General features: G+C 43.8%; 1 pseudogene; it reads right to left on the bottom strand.

Annotated features, from left to right (window-relative positions):
- Nucleotides 1-12,618: 12,618 nt before the first annotated feature.
- LOC140495625 (sodium- and chloride-dependent neutral and basic amino acid transporter B(0+)-like) overlaps nucleotides 12,619-23,363 on the bottom strand; it is a 76,319-nt pseudogene continuing 65,574 nt past the window's right edge.

The following is a 23,363-nucleotide window of genomic DNA, read 5'->3' as shown; positions in this document are numbered from 1 at the left end:
GACATTGCCTAGACCTACAGCACAGCCGATCACTGAGAGCAAATAGTCAATCTTTAAGGCACCAGTTCCCCTCTCCACTTTCTTGTCACTTCCACCCACAGGTTCACTGATGGCAGCCTGGAGGAAAAAGTGGAAATGGCTGATTCAGCAATTAGATTTGATCAAACTAAAACTTAAGCAATAAGTTAACCAACAATTTTCACTCACTCCCGAAACACAATTATTGGTCGTCTGAACCCCAGAGAGAGAGAGAGACTTCAAAATTCATATCAAAATTCCCAAAGAATCTGCACCTCTTAGGGTTTTAGATTAGATTACAGTGTGGAAACAGGCCCTTTGGCCCAACAAGTCCACACCGACCTGCCGAAGGGCAACCCACTCATAACCCTACATTTACCCCTTACTACAGGCAATTTAGCATGGCCAATTCACCTGACCTGCACATCTTTGGACTGTGGGAGGAAACCAGAGCACCTGGAGGAAACCCACACAGACACGGGGAGAATGTGCAAACTCCACACAGTCAGTCGCCTAAAGCGGGAATTGAACCCAGGTCTCTGGCGCTGTGAGGCAGCAGTGCTAACCACTGTGCCACCGTGCCACCCACAGTGTTTTTATGAGTTTAAAGTCATGTTTAATAAAATATTCACTTTTTCCACTGGACTTTAGTCCTCACTCCTTCCTTTCCGTCCCACAACACTGATGAGGTTTCCCTTGAGCTCAACTATCATCTCACCATCCCACCAGCATCCACATTCAGAGGATCATTAGGCACCATTTCCACCACCTCCAGCAGGCTGCCAACACCAGAAACATATTGACCTCCCTCCCCTTGTCAGCCTTCCACAGAGACTGTTCCATTCGGGTCCTGGTCCACTCCTCCTTCACTCTCAACACCTCCACAGCCCCACAGCACCTTTCCCTGTGACTACAGAAGGTGTAAGACCCACCTGTTTACTTTCTCCAAGGGCCCAAACATACCTTGCAGAAGAAGCAGCTCTTTACCGGCACTTCACTCAATCGAGTGTACTGCATTCGCTGCTCACAATGTGGTCTCCTCTACATTGTGGAAATGAAATGTAGACTGGTTGCATAGCATCAACATTCTGTCTGCAAAAATGACCCTGCACTTCCCGTTGCTTGCTAGTTCAACACAGTACTGTGTTACCAAATTACCATGTACATAACTGAAATACCTTACTCTTTCCTTAAGAATCCCCTTGCTCTTAATGTACCAATCAAACATCTCATTTATTTCTTGAAAGTTCTGATGCAAATATTTTAGATAAATCCCCTAATCCTAGATTCCTGAACAAAGAGAAATGGCTGCTTTCTTTCCTCCTTATTTGTTCTCTCAACATCTTGAAAACGTAACTCAAATTATCCCTTAGCATTCCACAAACCTTGAAAAGCAAACACAGTTTGTATAAGACCTCCTCAGAAAGTAATCTTTCAAATCCAATATTTGTCACATTTTCTCTACATGTCCTTCAAATTCAGTAAAATTATTTCCATGCTAGAATACTAGAATTTCAGAATCACAAGAACTCCATGTATAGGCTGACTAGGGCTCGATTTGGCTGGAAAACAATTCCTACTTCTTTATATTCCAGTTCCCCAGATACGAAAGTTAGGATTCCATTAGCCTTTGTGAATAATTTCTCTAGGAGAAAGTGAGGACTGCAGATGCTGGAGATCAGAGCTGAAAATGTGTTGCTGGAAAAGCGCAGCAGGTCAGGCAGCATCCAAGGAACAGGAGAATCGACGTTTCAGGCATGAGCACTTCTTCAGGAATAATTTCTCTCTCTGTTATAGAAATTTTTAATGGCATCTGCACTTAGACAAACGAGGTTTTTGGATTTTAACATTTAATAATTTGGACAGTAATCTGCACTATCCATTAAATACAAATGGCACACATGTGGATTTGCTTACATTTTGCTCACAGTGCCAGAGACCTGGGTTCAATTCCCGCCTCAGGCGACTGACTGTGTGGAGTTTGCACGTTCTCCCCGTGTCTGCATGGGTTTCCTCCGGGTGCTCCGGTTTCCTCCCACATTCCAAAAATTTGCAGGTCAGGTGAATTGGCCATGCTAAACTGCCCGTAGTGTTAGCTAAGGGGTAAATGTAGGGATATGGGTGGGTTGCGCTTCGGCGGGGCGGTGTGGACTTGTTGGGCCGAAGGGCCTGTTTCCACACTGTAAGTAATCTAATCTAATCTAATCTAATCTATTCATCTCAGTCCGAAATGGCCAACACCATATCCTTAAACCATGACTCCTGGCTCTGGATTTTCTGGTCATTGGGAACATCCTTTCAGGGATGTCTAGTAGTATTTGAAATTTATAAGCTTCTATGAGATCACCCATCATTGTTCTAAACTCCAGTGAATTTAGTCTGACTGATCCAGTCTCTCTTTATTTGTCATTTCTGAGTCATTATGTTCGAGTGGTGATGGACTGTTCTGCAATGTTCTTGGCAGCAGTTTGACTGTCACTTTGTACAGAGTGTCCCCATGCCCTTAGGTAGTGGTGCTGGCACATGTCAAGTGGGATGCCCTTGTTATGAATCACAGCCTCTAGTTGGGCATAGTGGCTTCAATATGGGAGGAACAGTGCCCTGGCACATGATGACATTATTTGGACTGCTTGTCATCACTTAGTGCTGATTTTGAGTGCCACCAGAAGCCATTCCTTGTGTTTAACACTCACTTGCCAATTGAGATCAGCTCCCTATAAAGTGTTTATAACAAACCTTTGAACAGGTTGGCTAACGGTGAGACACTTATGCTATTGAATAAAGGGTTTTGTATCTTAACTTCCAGCATAGCTACTGAGCATGTGCAATATGTCAGATCACATGGAACTAAAGCTTGGGTCTGTGAGGATGCAAGTAAGAAGGTTTCTTTTATCATCCTCCGCACATAGTTATGTACAATAAGCCCATTGTTGTCCATTCAGTGGAGTGTGGACCTTCCATGACTACATGAGGACAATAGTAACCAGTCCAACAGAACCAGAAGTGGGCAAGAAGAGATGTCCAGTAACAATCACTGCAGGGTCAACCCAGCAGTCCAAACCCAGAGGCCGGGAAATACCTGAAGTGAAGTTTCTCAGTTGTAGTGCTAGATTTAAAGGTGTACCTAGGCATAGGACCATACAGTATGGGAAAGCCATGTTGAAGATTCAGGAAAAGCAGGAGAAAGCCCATGGCAGAACATATGGTCAGCAAAAGGGAGAAATCGATTAGCTACAGTCCGAAACATTACTGAAGTTACAGAACTTAGGGAGATGGGGAATGTGCAAAAATGCACAGATGGTAAGCACATAGGGTGAGGTCTGAGTCATGTGGGAACTTCACCAGCAGAAACACAACCCAGCAAGTTTTATAGATGATGGAAAGGAAGATATATGGTTCTGGGTGCAGAAGCAAAACTGGAAATTAAATGCAGACCACAGCAGTCTGTGGGAGACCCAGCAGTAAGGAATGCAAAGTGACAGCATGAACATTTTCTTCAGGAATGTGACAGGTTCAAAGCAAGAAAGTGACTTCCTTGATGAGACAGACTTGCAAGATGCATTTTGTACATAGATTAAAATAAATTATAGAGGATTACTTTTAAATTGAATACTGTGGAAAATGAATCGATTCTTTCAGATACTGTTCCATTGTTGAGTCTGACAATTCTGAGCATGTGGTCCAATTCTGAGCATGTGGCACGTCCAAGAATTATTATGAGAGATCACGTGTGCAACAGTACATTGCATAGAAAAGAGATTATAGAAAGTTTGCGCATAATTTCTAATTAATGGATTATTCATTAGCAGATTTAATGAGACACTCAATAAGACACTTCAGGCCTGGCATAGCAGGAAGGTGGGGCAAATCTTCTACTTCCCCATGACGGAAATTGAAAATGGAGGGAAAGGAAGGTGCTAAAGCAGGCATCGGAATCCTGGGTCACAATTTATCCTTTCAGAGTAAAGTGATGGAAAAGAAAACCAAGACACAAATCATTCACTGACGTCAATGTGAAACCTTGGATCTTGCTGTTCTTTTGAACTCTCAGCTGTTTCTTTTGAGGTGAGTCCATTTTTCCTTGAGAGTCTTTCCTTCCTCGAAAGGAAGAAATTAATGGGCCTACTTTCTGCAGAAAGCCTGCTGTGGAGATACAATAACAGATCAAAGCTGAAATTCCTCCCGGTGTAGGAAGCCAGATCATTGCTCAGAAACAAGAAAGTAGCGGTGCGCTAGTCCAGTCACTGGTAGAGGCAAATTAAGTTCTGCAGAAAATAAAGTGGCCACAAAGACTGAGGTACCTAGAATTACAGGTGTACAAAAAAAAAGTCATTGTGTCTGAGGCAATGATGATCGAAGGTAAAGAAGATTAACTTGAACTATTGAGTTGAGAAAGGTCTTTAAACCTTGGATGGAGGTGAGCAGGAGACAGTTTAGCAGCTGATGATCAATTATTCAGAGGAAAGGAGACACAACTCCACATCATCAAGCCAACAAGAACTCATTAACTTGTATAAAACTGAGCTGAAATCTACGAGTCTCATCAGTGAGCCATAGAGCACACAAGGGTTTATTTTTTAGCAAAGATGTAAAAACCCAAATTAATGAACTCCTACAACTAAAGATTACCCCAGAAAAACTTAATGTTTTAAGTAAACAAGAGGTTGAAGTCTACTTACCTAAAAGTTACTGCTAAACAGCAAGTACAGCTTGCACCACTACACAACACAAATCTATCCTCTGACTATGGAAAGGAAGAGTTTAGTTTGGGAAAAGTTTCTCACTTTAACATCAGCTAGCAGAACTTCAAAGGAACAGTAAAGCTGCAGAACGCTATTGTACAAGATTGGTTCACAAACAAGCAAGGTTGCTTTCATCGGAAAGTGTTTAGGGAAAAACAGGAACTTGTAACTGAGAAAAGAACATACATAGACGAATCCCACAGCCCCTGTGCAGAGACAGCCAGATTCCCATATAATTGACACAACATCTATCAAACGGTTACGATCTTTTGAAGAAGGAATTTGAAAAAAAGATGTGCTCAAAGATGTGGGACTTCAACTCTCAAAATCTAGCCAATCTAAACATTTGGAAGAGATCAAGTAAGGTGACAGACTCTTCATGTCATGCTAATATCCAAATATCTGTCAACTTTGCACTTCAAAATATTGCAGAAGAGCTTCCTCAGCCCAGGTAGCATAGAAGCAGAAGTAAGGGTTTAGATTAGAGTGGTGCTGGGAAAGCACAGCAGGTCAGGCAGCATCCGAGGAGCAGGAAAATTGACGTTTTGGGCAAAAGCCCTTCATCAGGAATAGAGGCTGGAAGCCTCCAGGGTGGAGAGTCCTCACGTTTGTCTAGAAGCAGAAATAAGCCATTCAGTTCATCGAGTCAGCTCCACCAAAGAACTGCAGATGCTTGCAATCAGAAACAAAGACAGAAAATGCTGGGAAAACTCAGCAGGTCTGGCAACATCTGTGGAGAGAAAACAGAGTTAATGTTTCAGGTCAGGTGACCTTTCTTCAGAACTGATTGTGGCTCAGAAAAGGTTAAAGTTCGGGTCAGAGGCGGGGGTGTGGGGGTTGCAGTAAACGATAGGTGGAGTTAAACCCAAAGAGAGAGAGAGAAACAGCTGAACAGGCAAAGGATTGGGTGATAGTCAGCCTGGGAGAATGAATTTCTGCTAATGGGTTGTGTGTGGTCCTGGTTCATGGGATGACAAGGTTGGTGTGTGAGGTGTGGGGTAAGGACATGGGAGAAAGTGCTTAAGCCCTAAAATGATCAAACTTGATATTGAGTCCTGAAGGCTGTGGAGTTCCCAAGTGGAAAATGAGGTGCTGTCCTTCCAGCTTGCACTGAGCTTCACTAGAGCACTGCAGCAAGCCTGAGACAGAGATGTTGCCCAGGGAACACAGCGGTCTGTTGAAGGGGCAGCCAATCAGGAAGATAGGCTGGCCACCAATATCCAATACAAACAAACAGGCTCCCAGTTACCTCGATAGCACATCCTCCCAACCAGCTTTCTGTAAATACTCGATTCTATTCTCCCAGTTTCTCTGTCTCCAGCACAACTGTTCCAATTATGCCAACTTCAACAAGGGGTCCTTCTAAATGTCCATCTTCTTCCTCGACCAAGGATTCCATACCATGATGGTTGACAAATCCCTCACCTCTTCTTTTCCCTCTCAAAACAGCCATGGAGTCCCTGATCCTCATTTACCATCCCCCCAGCATCAACATCAGCCACCATTTCCGGCACCTCCAGCAAGATGCCACTACTAGATTCCTCCCTTATCAGCATTCTGCAGAGACTATTCCTTCTGGGACCCCCTGGTTCACTCCTCCTTCACTCCCAACGCTCCCCCAGCCCCACGGCACTTTCCCCTCAACTGCAGAAGGTTCAACACCTCCCCATTTACTTCCTCCCTCCTCAGTATACAAGGGCAGCACTTTACCTACTCTTTGCTCAGTTTTGTCGACTGCATTCGCTGTTCAGACCTGTCATCCCATCGGTTGCTACCCCAAACGTCCCATTGTCAGAAAGAAATGGTCCCAGTTAGCAGCTGTTGATTCTCCCAGGCTGACCTTGCTCCATTCCATTGTCCAACTATCGCTCTTTCTGGGCTCCATCTCCACCTATTGTTCATTCCACCTATTCCCCTCCGTACCCCATCTTCAGCATAAATACCAACCTTTATCCAGCTGCCATCACTTCAATAGAAGTGGTAGTGGACCTGAAATATCAATTCTGCTTTCTCTCTGCGGATGCTTTTACATCTTCAGGGTAGTCCCAGCAATTTCTGTTTTTGAGTCTGTTCTGTCATTCCATGAGATCATGGCTGATCTGATATTCGTCAACTTCACTTTCCCACCTTTTCTCCATAACCTCCAAATCTCTTTCTGATTAAAAATCAGGCTGCCTCAGACTCAAATGTACTTAATGACTCCGCCTCAGCTGCCACTTTTTAGGAATTAATTCAACAGATTCAACGTTCTGAGAACAAATTCCTCCTCATCTCTGTCCTAACTGTTTCTGATATTGAGTACTCTGGTCCTAGACTCTGACACAAGGGGAAACAAGCTTTCTGCACCTACCTTGTGCAGCTCTCTAAGAATCTTACATGTTTCTATGTCTTCTCTCATTCTTCTAAACTTCAATGACTACGGGCCCAACCAACTTAAATATCCCTCAGAAGACAATCCCTTTATGCCCAATGTCAACCTTCGACCATAAACAGGAATAGGCCATTTAATCCCTCAAGCCTGTTCTGTCATTCAATGGAATCATAGCTTATTCAATGTGCCTCATGTCCATGTTCCTCCTCATTCTCCATAACCCTTGATTTCCTTTTATGTTATTCATTCAGGGGATGAGGACATCACTGGCATCATTTATTGCCCAACCACATTGCTGTGGGTCTGGAGTCACATGTAGACCAGACCAAGTAAGGATGGCAACTCCCTTCCCTAAAAGGCACTACTGAACTTGATACGTTTTTCCTCACAATTGATCTTAATTCCATATTTTTATTGAATTCAAATTCCATCATCTGCCATGGTGGGATTTGAACCTGGGTCCCCAGAACATTAACTGGTTAATGGTCCAGCGATAACACTGCTAGGCCATGGCCTCCTCATAGTGTAACATGTCTGAATTGTCTCCTGTACCACTGTATCTTTCCTTCAGTAAGGGGAATGAAACTGTTCACAGCTGACTGCACATATTGAATCGCAGGAGAACCACTTTGAAGTGTTCCCTTGTTTATGCTGGTGCAACCCCACATTTTCCTCATGGCCCAGGAATGGTGACCTGCAAAAGGAATGTAGGTGTGCGTGTGGGTGTAGGTGTCTGCTGGCATAGATGTCAATGTCTGTCTGCGCGTGTGTGTGTGTGTGTCTGTGTGTGTGTGTGTGTGTCTGTGTGTGTGTGTGTGTGTGTGTGTGTGTATGTGCCAGTCCTCCCACAACTTGAGGAATGAGCAATGGATCCAGAGGTGGCTGTTGTTGACTCCAGACCAGCCTCCTGCTCATGAGAATGGAGAAGTAGTACCACTGCATTTATGCTTCATTTGCTACCAGAGGATGGGACCACAGCCTTGCAGCAATTTTCCTTTCCAAGAAGCAGCACATGATGTCTGTCTGTTCTACACATGCTCAACAATGGCAGAGACTATGGTTGGAGAATGACACATTAGCCTGAAAAGATGTGGGGTAGAGTGGGGCTGTAACAAGTTGTGGTTAAATATTAATAATTAAATGGGACACTATAAAATTACATAGTGCAGAGAGGACATTATGTAAAAGGAATTTATTTTCATCTTTTATGTGTAAGGTTAGCATCCATTAATTATCAATTGCCCTTGAACTGAGTGACTTCCTGGGCCATTTCCGCAGGTGGTTAAGAGTATGGCACGGTGGATCAGTGGTTAGCACTGCTACCTCACAGGTTCGATTCCAGCCTTGGGTGACTGTCTGTGTGGAATTTGCACATTCTTCCTGTGTCCACGTGGGTGTCCTCTGACAATCCAAAGGTTGTCCAAGGACAATTCAGGTTAGGTGAATTGGCCATGCAAAATTGTCCGTAGTGTTCATGGATGTAGAGGTTAGTTGTATTAGTCAGGGGTAAATGTAAGGTAATGAGTCTGGGTGGATTACTCTTCGGCGGGTTTGTGTGGACTTGTTGGGCTGAAGGGCCTGTTTCCACACTGTAAGTAATCTAATTTAAAATCCCATCAGTGGCCATGGTGGGATTTGAACCCACATCCCAAATGTATTCGACGGGGCCTTTGGATCACTAGCCATTGACATTACCAATATCTTACCATTAACACATAAAAAGTCATCATTAATCTGAAATAGTGGGCTGAATTTTGCTGTTTCCTGAAAGGACGTGGGATAGGGGATGAGGAGAAGCAGAGATGAAGTTGGGGGGGGGTGGTGTTACATCAGATGAACTCCTAGAACAGGCAGTGAACTAACAGTTTACTAATGTAAAGGACTGCGAAAGTTCGCTTTAGATTTGCAATAGTACTTCAACAGTGATGGATTGAGAGCATGCAATCCATCCGAGGTGAAAATGGCCTTCCAGCAGCAAACTGGGGGGAAGAAGATCTTTCATAATCAGAAAGGGAGTTGCGGACAGGAAAAACAGCAGCTCATGCTGCAAACAGCAGCACCTTCTGTGCCCGGCCCCTCAGTTGAAGAAAAGAATTCCATCTGGCAGGGTCCTGACTTCATCAACAATGGCCACTGCTCCTTGTGGCACTGCTAATGTGATTGAAGTGTCACCCTCTGCTGGCAGTTCCTCACTGGAATCTATACTCATGAGTAACTGCTTCAAGCCTTGGTTATCCTGGTGCTGAATGCTGCTGAAGTCTCCCACCCATTGTATATATGCCCTTCTGGGCTTCGAAGTGTTGATCATAGGGAGATGTACTGATTCATCAACTGAAGATGCTGGGTCATGGTATATGGCTAGAGGGTCTCCTCATCAATTTTTGACTTAATGGCCAAAGAGTTGATCAAGTCTGGAATTTAATTTGAAGATCCAAGGGTCACACCTTCCTGCCAATGGCAGAAGACATACCATTAATAGCAATGTGGGGCGGGGCAGGGGTGGGGGAGCGCAGGTGTGCAGGAGGAGTTTGGGAAATTGTCATATTTGCCGGATCAGGCACTTTCCTGGACTAGCCGTGTGGAAAAATGTTTCCAATTTTGGCTCCATTTCCTAAAATATGAATGAGGAGGACTTTGACTTACGCATAAAATTATGAGGGGTTTAGATAGAGTACACTGAAAAGACCCAATTTCCCTCAGATGAAAGGTCACTAACTAGCTTAAAGCTAACTGGCGATAGCATTAGAAGGTAGCTCAGAAAAATTTAATCTTTAGCTAGAAGAGTTTCGTGTCTGGAACCCTGAGTCTGAAAGGAAGATGGAAGCAGAAATCTTCACTGTATTCATTCAACATTTAGTTACACAATTGAATAACAGAACCTGCAGGGTAAAAAAACCAAGCTAGAAAATAGGATTAAGCTGGGCTATTTTGTTTGCCTGCATAGCCAATGTTCATAATGGTCTCCCACTGATGCTGGATCAACTCAACCGCCCAACAGATAATGCCATTTCCACCAACCTCCATCTAGAAGGACACCTACATCAGACTACTGTTCATAGATTTGAGCTCTGCATTTAACACCATCATTCCTCAGTACCTGATTGGAAAGCTAAGTCTGCTGTGCCTAAATACCTCCGTCTGTAACTGGATCCTGCACTTCCTGACTGGGAGATCTCAGTCAGTCCGGATTGGGAACAGCATCTCCAACACCATCACACTGAGCACGGGTGCCCTCAGGGCTGTATGCTCAGTCCATCGCTGTTCCCTGTGTTGATGCACGACTGTACAGCAATGCACAGGTTGAATCACATCATCAAGTTCACTGATGGTACGACTGTAGTGGGTCTCAACAGCACGAATGATGATTTAGCATACACAGAGGAGATGCAGTAGCAAATGGACTGGTGCAGAGCTAACAACCTGCCTCTGAATGTGGAAAAGACAAAAGAGATGGTTGCTGACTTCAGGAGGGCACTCTCTGCTGGACATCGACAGCTCCCCCATGAAGATCATGAAGAGCACCAAATTCTTGGCGTACATCTGGCAGAGAATCTCACCTGGACCCTCAACACAAACTCCAAGAAAGTCCCAGCAATGTCTCTACTTTCTGCGCAGGCTGAGGAAAGCCCACCTCTCAGCCCCCATCCTCACCACATTCTACAGAGGGTTCATTGAGAGTATCCTGACCTGCTACATCACTGCCTGGTTCAGGAATTGCACTGCCTCAGATCGTAAGACCTGACAACGGATAGTGAGGACACCCGAGAAGATTATCGGGGGCTCTCTTCCCTCCATTACAGGCATTTACACCACACGCTGCATCTGAAAGGCTAAGAGCATTGTGGAAGACCCCACATACCTCTCAATCAAACTCTTCTCCCTCCTGCTATCTGGCAGAAAATACCGCAACATTTGGTCTCTCACAGCCAGACTGTGCAACAGTTTCCTTCCCCAAGCCACCAGGCTCCGTAACACAGTATGATCGGACTCTTTCCCATCTGAAATTCTTTGCACAACTTTGAATTGCTGCTAGAAAAATTTATATTATTTATCATTCTTCTATTTCACTGTAACTTGCCTGTTTCGCACTTCCTGTTCACTTTAGGCCATGTACAATTGTGTACTTTGTGCTGTCCATGTGGCACCCTCGGTCCTGGAGGAACACCATCTCGTTTTTACTGTATCAGTTGTATGTGGTAGAAATGACGAATAAAAAAGCTACTTTACTCTCTAAACGTTCCTCTGTCCATGTTTCTATTGTTATGGTACAAGAGGAAAGTTGTGAAAAAACATCATCTTCCCAATGCCTGTATTCACAGCACTGTAAAATTAAAACATTCAATGACCCTCAGAATCACCTAATTTTTCCTAACCAGACTTTACAAATAACAGACACCAAATTTATACTTAAACAAAAATTAACAATTGATTAACAACACTGTAACATTAGCTCAGCAAAACTTATCAACATAGCAATCTAATTAACATCTAAGATTTAAAACCAGTCATCATTGAACATAGCCCAACTCACACAGATACAGACACAGTTAAGGGATAAAATAAGAGATATAATTGGTCAGCACATATAAGCAGTTTCAATATGTGTAATACCACAGGCACATGGGATTGTATTACAGTTGATTGCTGAAGACGCTGACCTGGTCAATGAAAATATCTTCCAGTATTCTAAGGAATATTCATTTAGTTCTTATAACTAGGATTCTATAATAGGGGGATGACTAGTGTGCACAGAATCCCTACAGGATGGAAACAGACCATTCAGCCCAAGTCCACACCAACCCTTCGAAGAGTATACCCCCCAAACCCGTTCTCCTACCCTGTTATTCTACATTACATCCTAAGTAACAGATCCCTGAACACTATGGGCAATTTATCAAGGCCAATTCACCTAACCTGCATATCTTTGGACTGTGGGAGGAAAGCCACACAGACATGGGGAGAATGTGCAAACGCCACACAGCCAGTCGCGCGAGGCTGGAATCGAACCCCGGTCCCTGGTGCTGTGCGACAGCAGTGCTAACCATTGAGCAAGCTAACAAAACCTTTCACAACCATAGCCTGTCTAAAAAAATACAGTTCAAAACCGTTGCTCTCTGTTTTTGCCCCAACATCCTCTTTGTTAAAGTGGTTCGTGCCAGTCTCTGTAATGGCCCCTTTTAACATCCAATCATATGCCAGCCTTTGTGGACTTTTCGGCCCTGGTAATACATTATTGCCAATGTTCTTTAAACAATAACCAACCTGTAATTAACTTTTAGGCCAGGTCCCAGAAACAAATATCAACTCTTACCATTTCTTAAAAAAAAAACAAGATGTTGTTCAGAGCTAAAAGTTTGCCTTCAACTCTAGCTCACGATTCCAAACCAAAAGAGAGAAACTTAAAAATAATGGAGGTCTTAATCATGTAATATATCTGAATGGTGATGTATTCTTACTCCCATTGCTTTTCATTTAGGAGATTATCGTTTAAAATTTCATCTCAGGCAAAGTAAGAAATTGCTGGTTTGGGATCCCTGTATAGTCAGGCCTTCTGCTGTATCTTCCTCCTCTGTGCTTTTCCAAGTGTGGACCCCAGTCAGGAGCTGATGCACAAGCAGAAGATAATTTCTGTGAAAATAAAAAAATTAAATATTACATATAGTTTGTTTACTTTTACTGGCTATTGACAATCAGCTAGAAAATCCAAAATTGTTATCAAATCATCAGTTTGTTCCGACAAGACAAGCAGGTGTTGATTTTTTAAAAAATTCATAAGTGATGGCTGGCCTAGAATTTGTTGATGGATGGGGGCATCAGTCATTGATTTACCTTCCCAGCAGCCCCCTGGTCCTTGCTCTCGCTGCTGCTGAAAGTGGAGGCTGCTGCTCTCATGAGGTAAGCTTTTAAACTATTAATTTACCTTCCTGGTGCTAGTCCACATGCTAGTCAGAGTAGGAATGAAAGAATAGGCAGGATGAATAAGTTGCTTGAGAGATGGTAGGGGAGGGAGGGGTTCAGATTTTTGGGACATTGGGACCAGTTCGGGGGGAGCTGGGATAAGTACAAATTGGACAGTTTATGTCTGGGCCGGACTGGAACCAATGTCCTTGGGGGTACTTTTGCTCACACTATTAGGGAGGGTTTAAACTAATGGGGCAGTGGGGTGGGAACCAAATGAGGAGGTTGGTGAACAGTAAGGAGGTAATAACTAAAGCCTGTAAGGAACTAGATAATGACGTCAGCGTGACTAAGTAGAAGAGTAGGTAGAGAGCAGACGATGAATGCAAAGGGACATCTGGCCTGAGGTGCATTTGTTTTAATGTGAGAAATGTTGTAGGTCAGGCAGATGAACTTAGGGCTTGGATTAGTACCTGGGAATACGATGGTATTGCTATTACTGAGACTTGGTTGAGGGAAGGGCATGATTGGCAACTAAACATGGATTAGTGGTGCTGGAAGAGCACAGCAGTTCAGGCAGCATCCGAGGAGCAGTAAAATCGACATTTCGGGTAAAAGCCCTTCATCAGGAAAACAGGATTCCTGATGAAGGGCTTTTGCCCGAAACGTCAATTTTTTCTGCTCCTCGGGATGCTGCCTGAACTGCTGTGCTCTTCCAGCACCACTAATCCAGAATGTGGTTTCCAGCATCTGCAGTCATTGTTTTTACCTGGCAACTAAATATCCCAGGATATGGGTACTTCAGGCGGGATACAGAGGGAGGTAAAAGGGGTGGAGGAGTTTTGCATTACTGGTCAGAGAGGGTATCATTGCTGTACTGAAGGAGGGCACTATGGAGGAGTTGAGCAGTAAAGCAGTATGGGCAGAGTTTAGAAATAGGAAGGGTGCAGTAACAATGTTGGGGCTGTACTGCTGGCCTCTCAACAGCGAGCATGAGATAGAGGTCCAAATAAGTAAACAGATTATGGAAAGGTGTAGGAGCAACTGGGTGGTGGTGACAGGAGATTTTAATTTTCACAATATTGACTGGAATTCAAAGTTAAAAATCACACAACACCAGGCTATAGTCCAACAGGTTTAATTGGAAGCACTAGCTTTCAACCACCTGATGAAGGAGCAGCACTCTGAAAGCTAGTTCTTCCAATTAAACCTGTTGGACTATAACCTGGTGTGGTGTGATTTTTAACTTTGTACACCCCAGTCCAACAACGGCATCTCCAAATCATGACTGGGATTTACTTAGTGTTTGAGGTCTAGATGGAGCAGAATTTGGAAGGAGCATCCAGGAGGGATTTCTAGAGCAGTATGTAAATAGTCCAACTCAGGAAGGGGCCATTTGACCTGATGTTGGGGAATGAGCCCAGCCAGATGATTGAAGTTTCAGTAGGGGTTACTATGGGAGTAATGATCACCATTCTGTCAGTTTTAGAATACTAATGGGCAAAAACAAGAGTGGTCCTAAAGGAAGAGTGCTAAATTGGGGAAGGCCAACATTACCAACATTCGGCAGGAGCTGGGGAATGTGAATTGGGAGCAGCTGTTTGGGTGTAAATCCACATTTGATATGTGGGAGGCTTTTAAAGAGAGGTTGATTAGTGTGTAGGACAGACATGTCCCTGTGAAAGTGAGGGATAGAAATGGCAAGATTAGGGAACCATGGATGACAGGTGAACTTGTGAGACTAGCTAAGAGGAAAAGGGAAGTGTACAGAAGTTCTCGGCAACTGAAAACTGATGAAGCTTTGGATGAATACCGGGAATGTAGGACCAATCTGAAACGAGGAATTAAGAGGGTTAAAAGGGGCCATGAAATATCTTTCACAAACAGGGTTAAGCAGAAGTCCAAAGCCTTTTATTTACATCTAAGGAGCAAGAGGGGAACTAGAGAAAGGGTCGGCCAACTCAAGGACAAAGGAGGAAAGTTATGGAGTCAGAGATAATGGGTGAGATTTTTAATGAGTACTGTGCGTAGGTATTTACCGAGGAGAGGGACATGACAGAAGTTGAGGTTAGGGATAGATGTTTGATTACTCTATGTCAAGTCGGTATAAGGAGGGAGGAAGTGTTGAGTTACTAAAAGGCATTAAGGTGGACAAGTCCCCAGGTCCGAATGGGATCTATCCCAGGTTACTGAGGGAAGTGAAAGGGGAAATCGCTGGGGCCTTAACAGATATCGTTGCAGCATCCTGGAACACGGGTGAGGTCCTGGAGGAATGGAGAATTGCTAATGTTATCCCCTTGTTTAAGAAGGGTAGCACAGATAATCCAGGTAGTTATAGATCAGTGAGCCTGACATCAATGATAGGGAAGCTGCTGGAGAAGATACTGAGGGATATGGTCTATTCCCATTTGGAAGAAAATGGGCTTATCAGTGATAGGCAGTATGGTTTTGTGCAGGGAAGGTCATGTCTTACCAACTTAATAGAATTCTTTGAGGAAGTGACACAGTTGATTGATGAGGGAAGGGCTGTAGGTGTTATAGCAAGGCATTTGATAACATTCCCCACGGTAGGCTAATGGAGAAAGTGAAATCGCATTGGGTCCAGGGTGTACTGGATATTTGGATAGAGAATTGGCTGGGCAACCGGAGACAGAGAGTAGTAGTAGAAGGGAGTTTCTCAAAATGGAGACCTGTGACCAGTGGTGTTCCACGGGGATCTGTGCTGGAACTACTGTTGTTTAAGATATTCATAAATGATCTGAAGGAAGGTATAGATGGTCTGATTAGCAAGTTTGCAGATGACGCTAAGATTGGTGGAGTAGCAGATAGTGAAGTGGACTGTCAGAGAATGCAGCAGAATATAGATAGACTGGAGAGTTGGGCAGAGAAATGGCAGATGGAGTTCAATCCGGGCAAATGTGAGGTGATGCATTTTGGAAGATCCAATTCAAGAGCAAACTATTTGGTAAATGGAAAAGCCCTGGGGAAAATTGATGCACAGAGAGATCTGAGTGTTCAGGTCCATCGAACCCTGAAGGTGGCAATGCAGGTCGATAGAGTGGTCAAGAAGGCATACGGCATGCTTTCCTTCATTGGACAGGGTATTGAGTACAAGAGTTGGCAGGAATTGTTACAGTTGTATAGGATTTTGGTTTGGACACATTTGGAATACTGCATAGAATTCTGCTCCAAAAGGATGTGGATGCTTTAGAGAGGGTGCTGAGGAGGTTCACCAGGATGTTACCTGGTACGGACGGTCCTAGCTACGAAGAGAGGTTGAGTAGATTAGGATTATTTTCAATGGAAAGATGGAGCTTGAGGGGATCCTAACTGAGGTCTACAAAATCATGAGAGGTATTGACAGGGTGGATAACAAGAGCTTTTTCCCAGAGTAGGGGACACAGTTACTAAGGGTCATGACTTCAAGGTGAGAGGGGAATAGTTTAAGGGAAATATGCATGGAAATTTCTTTATTCAGAGGGTGGTAGGTGTCTGGAATACATTAGCAGCGGAGGTGGTAGAGGCGGACATGATAATGTCATTTAAGATGTATCTAGACTGGTACATGAATGGGCAGGGAGCAGAGGGCTAGAGATCCTTGGAAAATAGGTGGCAGGTTTAGATAGAGGATCTGGATCCGAGCAGGCTTGGAAGGCCGAAGGGCCTGTTCCTGTAATTTTCTTTGCTCTTTGTCCTTTGCTGGGGGTTGAGAGTTTGGAAGGTGCTGTTGAAGGAACCTTGAATTTCTACTGTGCATCTTGTAGATAGTACACACTAGTGCTATTGAGTAGTGGTAGAGAGAGAGTTAATGTTTGTGGATGTAATGCCAATCAAGTAGTTTGCTTTGTTTTGAATGCTGACAAGTGTTATTGGAGCTACACTCATCTGGAGAAGTGAAGAGTATTCCATCACACTCCTAACTTGTACCTTGTAGATAGTGGACAGGCTTTGGGGAGTCAAGAGGTGAGTTGCTCACTGTAAGATCCTCAGCTCTGACCTGCTCATGGAGCCAGAGTATTTATATAATGGGTCCAGTTGACTTTCTTAGGTGAAAGTGAGCACTGTAGATGCTGGGGATCAGAGTAGAGTAGTGCTGGAAAACCACAGCATCCGAGGAGCAGGAAAATTGACGTTTCGGGCAAAAGCCCTTCATCAGGAATGAGGCAGGGAGCCTCCGGGGTGGAAAGATAAATGGGAGGGGGTTGGGGCTGAGGAGAAGGTAGCTAAGAGTACAGTAGGTGGATGGAGGTGGGAGTTGAAGGTGATAGGTCAGAGGGGACGGTGGAGCGGATAGGTGGGAAGGAAGATTGGCAGGTGGGACAGGTCATGAGGACAGTGCTGAGCTGTAAGGTTGGAGCTGGGGTAAGGTAGGGGGAAGGGAAATGAGGAAACCGGTGAAGTCCACATTGATGCCATGGGGTTGAAGTGTTCCGAGGTGGAAGATAAGGCATTCTTTCTCCAGGCGTCGGGTGGTGAGGGAGTGGTGGTGCAGGAGGCCCAGGACCTGCATGTCCTCGGCAGAGTGGGAGAGGGAGTTGAAATGTTGGGCCACGGGGCAGTTGACTTTCTTGTCAATGGCACCTCCCAGGATGTGAGTGAGAGTTGCAGTGATGACAATACCATTGAATGTCAAGGACAGTAATCAGGTTTCCTGTTGCTGGAACTGGTCATAGGCAGGCATGAATGTTATTTGCCATTTGTCAGCCCAAGGCTGGATACTGACCAGGTCTTCCTGCATTTGAGCATGGGATGCTTTACTCTCTGAAGAGTTCCGAATAGCGCTGAACAATGTGCAAACATTTCCTCTGCTGACCTTATGATGGAGAGAAGGTCACTGATGAAGCAGCTGAAGTCCCTCAGACACAATTTTGAGGAATTAGACAAAAGGGCTCTTATGCCAATCATAGTGAGTCTGCCTCTGGACCATAAGGTCTGGCTTCAAGTTGTACCTGCTCCAGATCTATGCCATAACAAGTCTGAAGAGGATGATTAAAAATATCTACCCCAAAAATCTCCTGCAGAGATGCCCTGGAGCTGAGATAATTGACCTCCAACAACCACAATCATCTTCCTCTGTGCAGGCATGACTCTAAACAGCACAGAGTTTTCCCAATTCCTATCGACTCCAGTTTTGTGAAGGCTCCTTGATGTCACACTCGGTCAGATGCGGCCTTGATGTCAAGGCCTGTCACTCTCACCTCCCCTCTGGAATTCAGTTCTTTTGTCCAGGTTTGAACCAAGGCTGTAATGAGGTCAGGAGCTGAGTGGTCCTGGTGGAACCCAAACTGGGCATCACTGATCAGATCATTGCTAAGCAGGGGCTGCTGGATCACACTGTTGATGACACCTCCAATCACTGGTGATCGAGAGTAGACTGATGGGGCAGTAATTGGCCGAGTTGGATTTATCCTGCTTTATACATGCAGACATACCTGAGCATTTTTCCACATAGTGTGAAAAATGCCAACTTTAAAACTATACTGGAACAACTTGGCTAGTGTGGCAAGTTCTGCAGAGCAAGTCTTCATTGCTATTGCAGGGATATTATCAGGGCTCTTAGCTTTTACAGTATCCAGTGTCTCCATTTCTTAAAGTCATGTAGAGTTATTCAGATTGGTGGAGGATTGATATATGTCATGCAGGAGGAGGTCAAGATGGATTATCCACTCAGCACTTCTGGCTTAAGATTGTTGCAAAAGGTAAAGCTGAAGCATGTACTAGAACTTCAGTAAATGTTGCCCAATCATGGAATCATCTCACATATTCAACACTGCTTTCTGGGTTTTGTAATTGTCAGCTGGCAGGGTGCACAGTTAATACTTCACTGGTTGTGAACTGCCAAAGCCGTATGCTGTTTGATACAATCCAACAGTCATTGTCACTAATGGACTACTTACCAAACATCAGAACATCTGAAATCCAGATGCTATAATATGCATTTATGCAAAAGGCAGAGCAACTTTTTAAGTGATGGCAACATCATGTTAGTGGTGAACACCATGAGTGTTGCACTACTAACTGTTACTGCTCAATGCTTAGAGGTACAATATCCTTCCAGGATAATTGGAGGTAGTTTAGGCAGTTATCAAAGTGACAGCTTTAGTCCACACATGGCTTTGCATGATTAACAGCGAGGAACAATCTAATCAGGTTCACCATTATTCAGTAGACTGGCTTTGGTGCGTGCGCCTTTAGCATTATGTTTGCAAAGTGAACAAATGGCTTGGGCCATATCTATGAGGTCATGAAGCGAAAGGAATGCCAACATCTATACTGCCCTGTGAAGGTAGATTAAGGGCTTTCAGTAGTAGAGAAGCCTCTGGCTGATCAAGGAAAGGATGCTAATTTGACAGTTCCATTTTAAATGTGACTTTGAGCTCACTGCGGAGCTCATTAAGGCATGTCTGCATTCTTTTACTTACACTTGTGCAAAAAATAGACCGAACACCTATTCCTAATGAAAATACATCAAAAATATGCTTTTATTGGAGCCAACAGATGCTTGAGAGAGGTGGAACTAATGAAGATTGGATGGCAACACTATCTATTTAGGTGCAGTGTCAGTAAAACTGACCAATGTTAACTGGTTTGACAAGAAAGCGCCATTAGATTCAATTTATTGACAAAAATACCAGGAAAAGAGAGTCCTGTGATGAATAAAGCTGCACATAATTTTTGTTTAGCTTTTCATTGTAGTTAATGAATAAAGTAAGGATTTCTCATATTCTCTTAATCTTTGGACAACGCCAAGGTGTTTCCTTAGCTGCCACAAGGTGGAGCCCTGAGCTTAGCCAACTCTCACCACAGTCACGATCGGGATCCACATCATACAGAAGATGATCAGACACCAGCCCAGTGATATTGGCCTGACAGGGTATTCAATAGATCCATACGTTGGAGGGGCAATCATTGCTAAGGACCAGATTAGAATTATCTGAGGGAAATAAACGTGTGAAACCAGATTAAAAAGAGCGATTGAGAGTCTACTTCAAGAGGCATCCTGATTAATTTCTGTTCAATCACAAAAACTTACAGTCAACACACATGGGGTGATAAAAAACCAACAGTCTCTCCACCACAGCCAGAAGAGCCAAGTCCTTTCCCCAATCATCATCTCAATGTCCTCGATGAATCTGTTTGTCCCTGTGAACAACAAGGAAGCAGAGACACCAAATCACTTGTTTGTCCTGCCTTCAAGGTAAAAGGTAAAACTTTGGCAGCATCACCATCAGCAGCTGGTGGCAGAATGTCATACAAACAATCCATGCCTCTGCTCACCATGTGATTTACTGCCACCATCTTCTTTCAGGGTCGGATCTAAAAAGCTGTTTGATTTACCATGATACTGGAAAGCCAAATTACACTGATGTGACAGACATTGTTACAGTCTATATGAAAGATCAAAATCATAGGTCTTTACTCTTACAAGATCCTAAACTGTTCTCTGACCAAGTCCATGTAATACTGCCATGTTAGACAGTGCTTAATAGACACCTCAGCAAGAATTCTTTCAGTCCTCACACCCTTATACAAAAATAGTTGCAGAAAAAATCACCCTAGCTTCAACTAGTTGCATGCAAGTAAGAATGATGGGATCATGAGTTCATAATACAGAGTCTCTCCTGTTGGAACCAAATGATATACACAGTTCACAATGAAGGAGAACACTTGAATTCCCATCATCTTCAGGAGATGAAGAACATCTCTACCTAATCTGCTGAATATTGAGAATTTGATTGTGTACTTTGCCTGCTGAAGGCTGCCTTTCAGATACACCAGCAGAGGGATGCCTTAAAGGATAATAGGGAATCCATATTTGAACAAATAACAAAATAAAGAACTCAGAATGCTGTCTGCGTGGAGTTTGCACGTTCTTCCAGTGTCTGCATGGGTTTCCTCCAGGTGTTCGGGTTTCCTCCCACAACCCAAAGATGTGCAGGTTAGGTGAATTGGCCATGCTAAATTGCCTGTAGCGTTCAGGGATGTGTAGGTTTGATGCATTAGTCAGGGATAAATAAAGGATAACAGGGCAGGTCTGAGTGGGTTACTCTTTGGAGGGTCGGTATGGACTTGTTGGGCTGAAGGGTCTGCTTCCACACTGTAGAAACAAATTGCTATAAAAACTCAACAGGTTTGGTAGCGTCTGTGGAGACAAAATAGGAGCTTAGAGAAAGGAGCTGTTTATGTGCCAGGAGGTGGGGAGGGGTAGGATTGAGTGAATCAGGGAGAGATGGAGCCTAGAAACAGAAAGAGAGTAGGGAAAGGTGAGGAGTAGAGCAAGACATCGAAAAAGAGGAAGAGACTGCTGCTGTCAATAGGGTGGCCTGATTAGTGTGCACAGTAATCTCATTGCAATAACCACTCAATTAAAACCGAAAAAATAACTTGGAACATCCGAGGATATTTTTTCTAAAGGAGCGTGATCATCAATCATGCATTGCTGACTCAAGATGGTGTTGGCTATGCCCTTTCTACTGAGATTGGAGTGTTTATATTATAAGGAGAAGCTGGGGCTTTCTTCCCCTAGAGTGCAGGACTCTGAGAGGTGATCTAATAGAGGATTATAAAATCATGAGGAGCATAGATGGGGCAACACAGTGACTCAGCGGTTAGCACTGCTGCCTCACAGCACCAGGGTCCCAGGTTCAATTCCAGCCTTGGGTGACTGTCTGTATGGAGTTTGCACATTCTCCCCATGTCTATGTAGGTTTCCACCGGGTGCTCTGGTTTCCTCCCACAGTCCAAAGATGTGCAGGTCAGATGAATTGGCCATGCTAAATTGCCTGTAGTGTTAGGTGCATTAATCAGTGGGAAATGGGTCTGGGTGGGTTACTCTTTGGAGGGTCAGTGTGGACTGGTTGGGTTGAAGGGCCTGTTTCCACACTGTACGGAATCTAATTTAATAGATAAGGCAAATAGTCAAAGTGCTTTCCTTGGGGTATGGGAGTCCAAAACTAGAGGGCATCGATTTAAGGTGAAAGCAGAAAGATTTAAAAGGGACCTGAGGGGCAACCTTTTTCACACAGAGGGTGGAGTGTGTAAGAATCGAACTGCCAGAGAAAGTGGTAGATGCAGGTATGGTTACATCATTGAAAGGATGTTTGGACAGGTTCATGAATAGGATGGGCTTAGAGGGATAGGGGCCAAACACAGGCAAATGGGAATAGTTCAATTTAGGATGGATGAGCTAGGTCTCTTTCCATGCTACATGACTCTATAAAGATCTAATTTCTCTGCTACAAGTGGAAATTTTTAAAATTTCCTTTGATGCTGTTATACCACCTGAGGAAAATTATTACAACGCCAGAAAAAAATGCATTAAGAACTTACTTTGCGCCAAAGAAAAATAATTTAAACAAAACAATTATGTTCAAAGGCACTAAGAAGTAAATAAAACAATTGATCAATATTGCATGCCATTGAGGCAATAGAAATGAAAGGTGATTTCTGGTGATGTTTAACATGATGAATGGGAAATTAAAACAAATAACAGAAGGTTTAGTTGCTGATCAGCAATGCTGGCAAGCAGTTAAAGACACAAAGCTGACAGAACTGCGAGAGTTATTACTATCACAGTTAGAGTTCAGAGCTACTGACATTGAGGCTACCAACAGTAGAGTTGTATACATTGCTGACATATGGGAAAACTCTGCTATGGAAAGTGACTGGAGCCAAAACATTTAATACTTTCAAGAAGTGCTAGATATAGATTCTTAGTGCTGTAGGAATCAAAGGTATGGGAGAAAGTAGGAACAAGAATGGAGCTGGATGTGCAGCCATGATCATACTGAATGGTGGAGCAGGCTCATACAGCTGAATGGCCTGCACCTGATTCTAGGTTCTCAATTTTCTTTTTAAAAGCCCCAAGAGAAATCTCACTGAATGAGTTGTGACTTGTCCAAACAATGTTTTTGCTGCAGTGGTACTCCCCACACTGGGCCCTGGGTCATGCTCCTGGGAAATATATTGTCAAGCTTGTGAAAAATTCTACCAGTTTGTTCATGTTCATCGGTGCAGAATTAATCACGAAGACCAGCACCAATGGGTGCTAAGTACCAAAATGAAAGGGTGAGAGAATGCAGCATCTGTAGAGGATGGCCCTGAATAAAGTCAGGAGCACTGTTTTGGACAGAAGACACAGCCACGTGTAACATTGACCACCGGCTGCTCTGATGTAAATGCTCTCAGATCGAGGAGGTTCAGTAAATGCCCACAGGAGACAATATTGAACAACTTTAGTCTCTGAAAACGAGGGAAGACAAAAATCTCCATTTCCATAGTGACAAACCATCGAATGTTCGCAACATCTTTGAAATGCCTGACACTCATCTTGA

Source organism: Chiloscyllium punctatum, chromosome 25 (genome assembly GCF_047496795.1).
Source record: "Chiloscyllium punctatum isolate Juve2018m chromosome 25, sChiPun1.3, whole genome shotgun sequence".
Lineage (NCBI taxonomy): Eukaryota > Metazoa > Chordata > Chondrichthyes > Orectolobiformes > Hemiscylliidae > Chiloscyllium > Chiloscyllium punctatum.
This window is presented reverse-complemented; position numbering and strand designations above follow the sequence as displayed.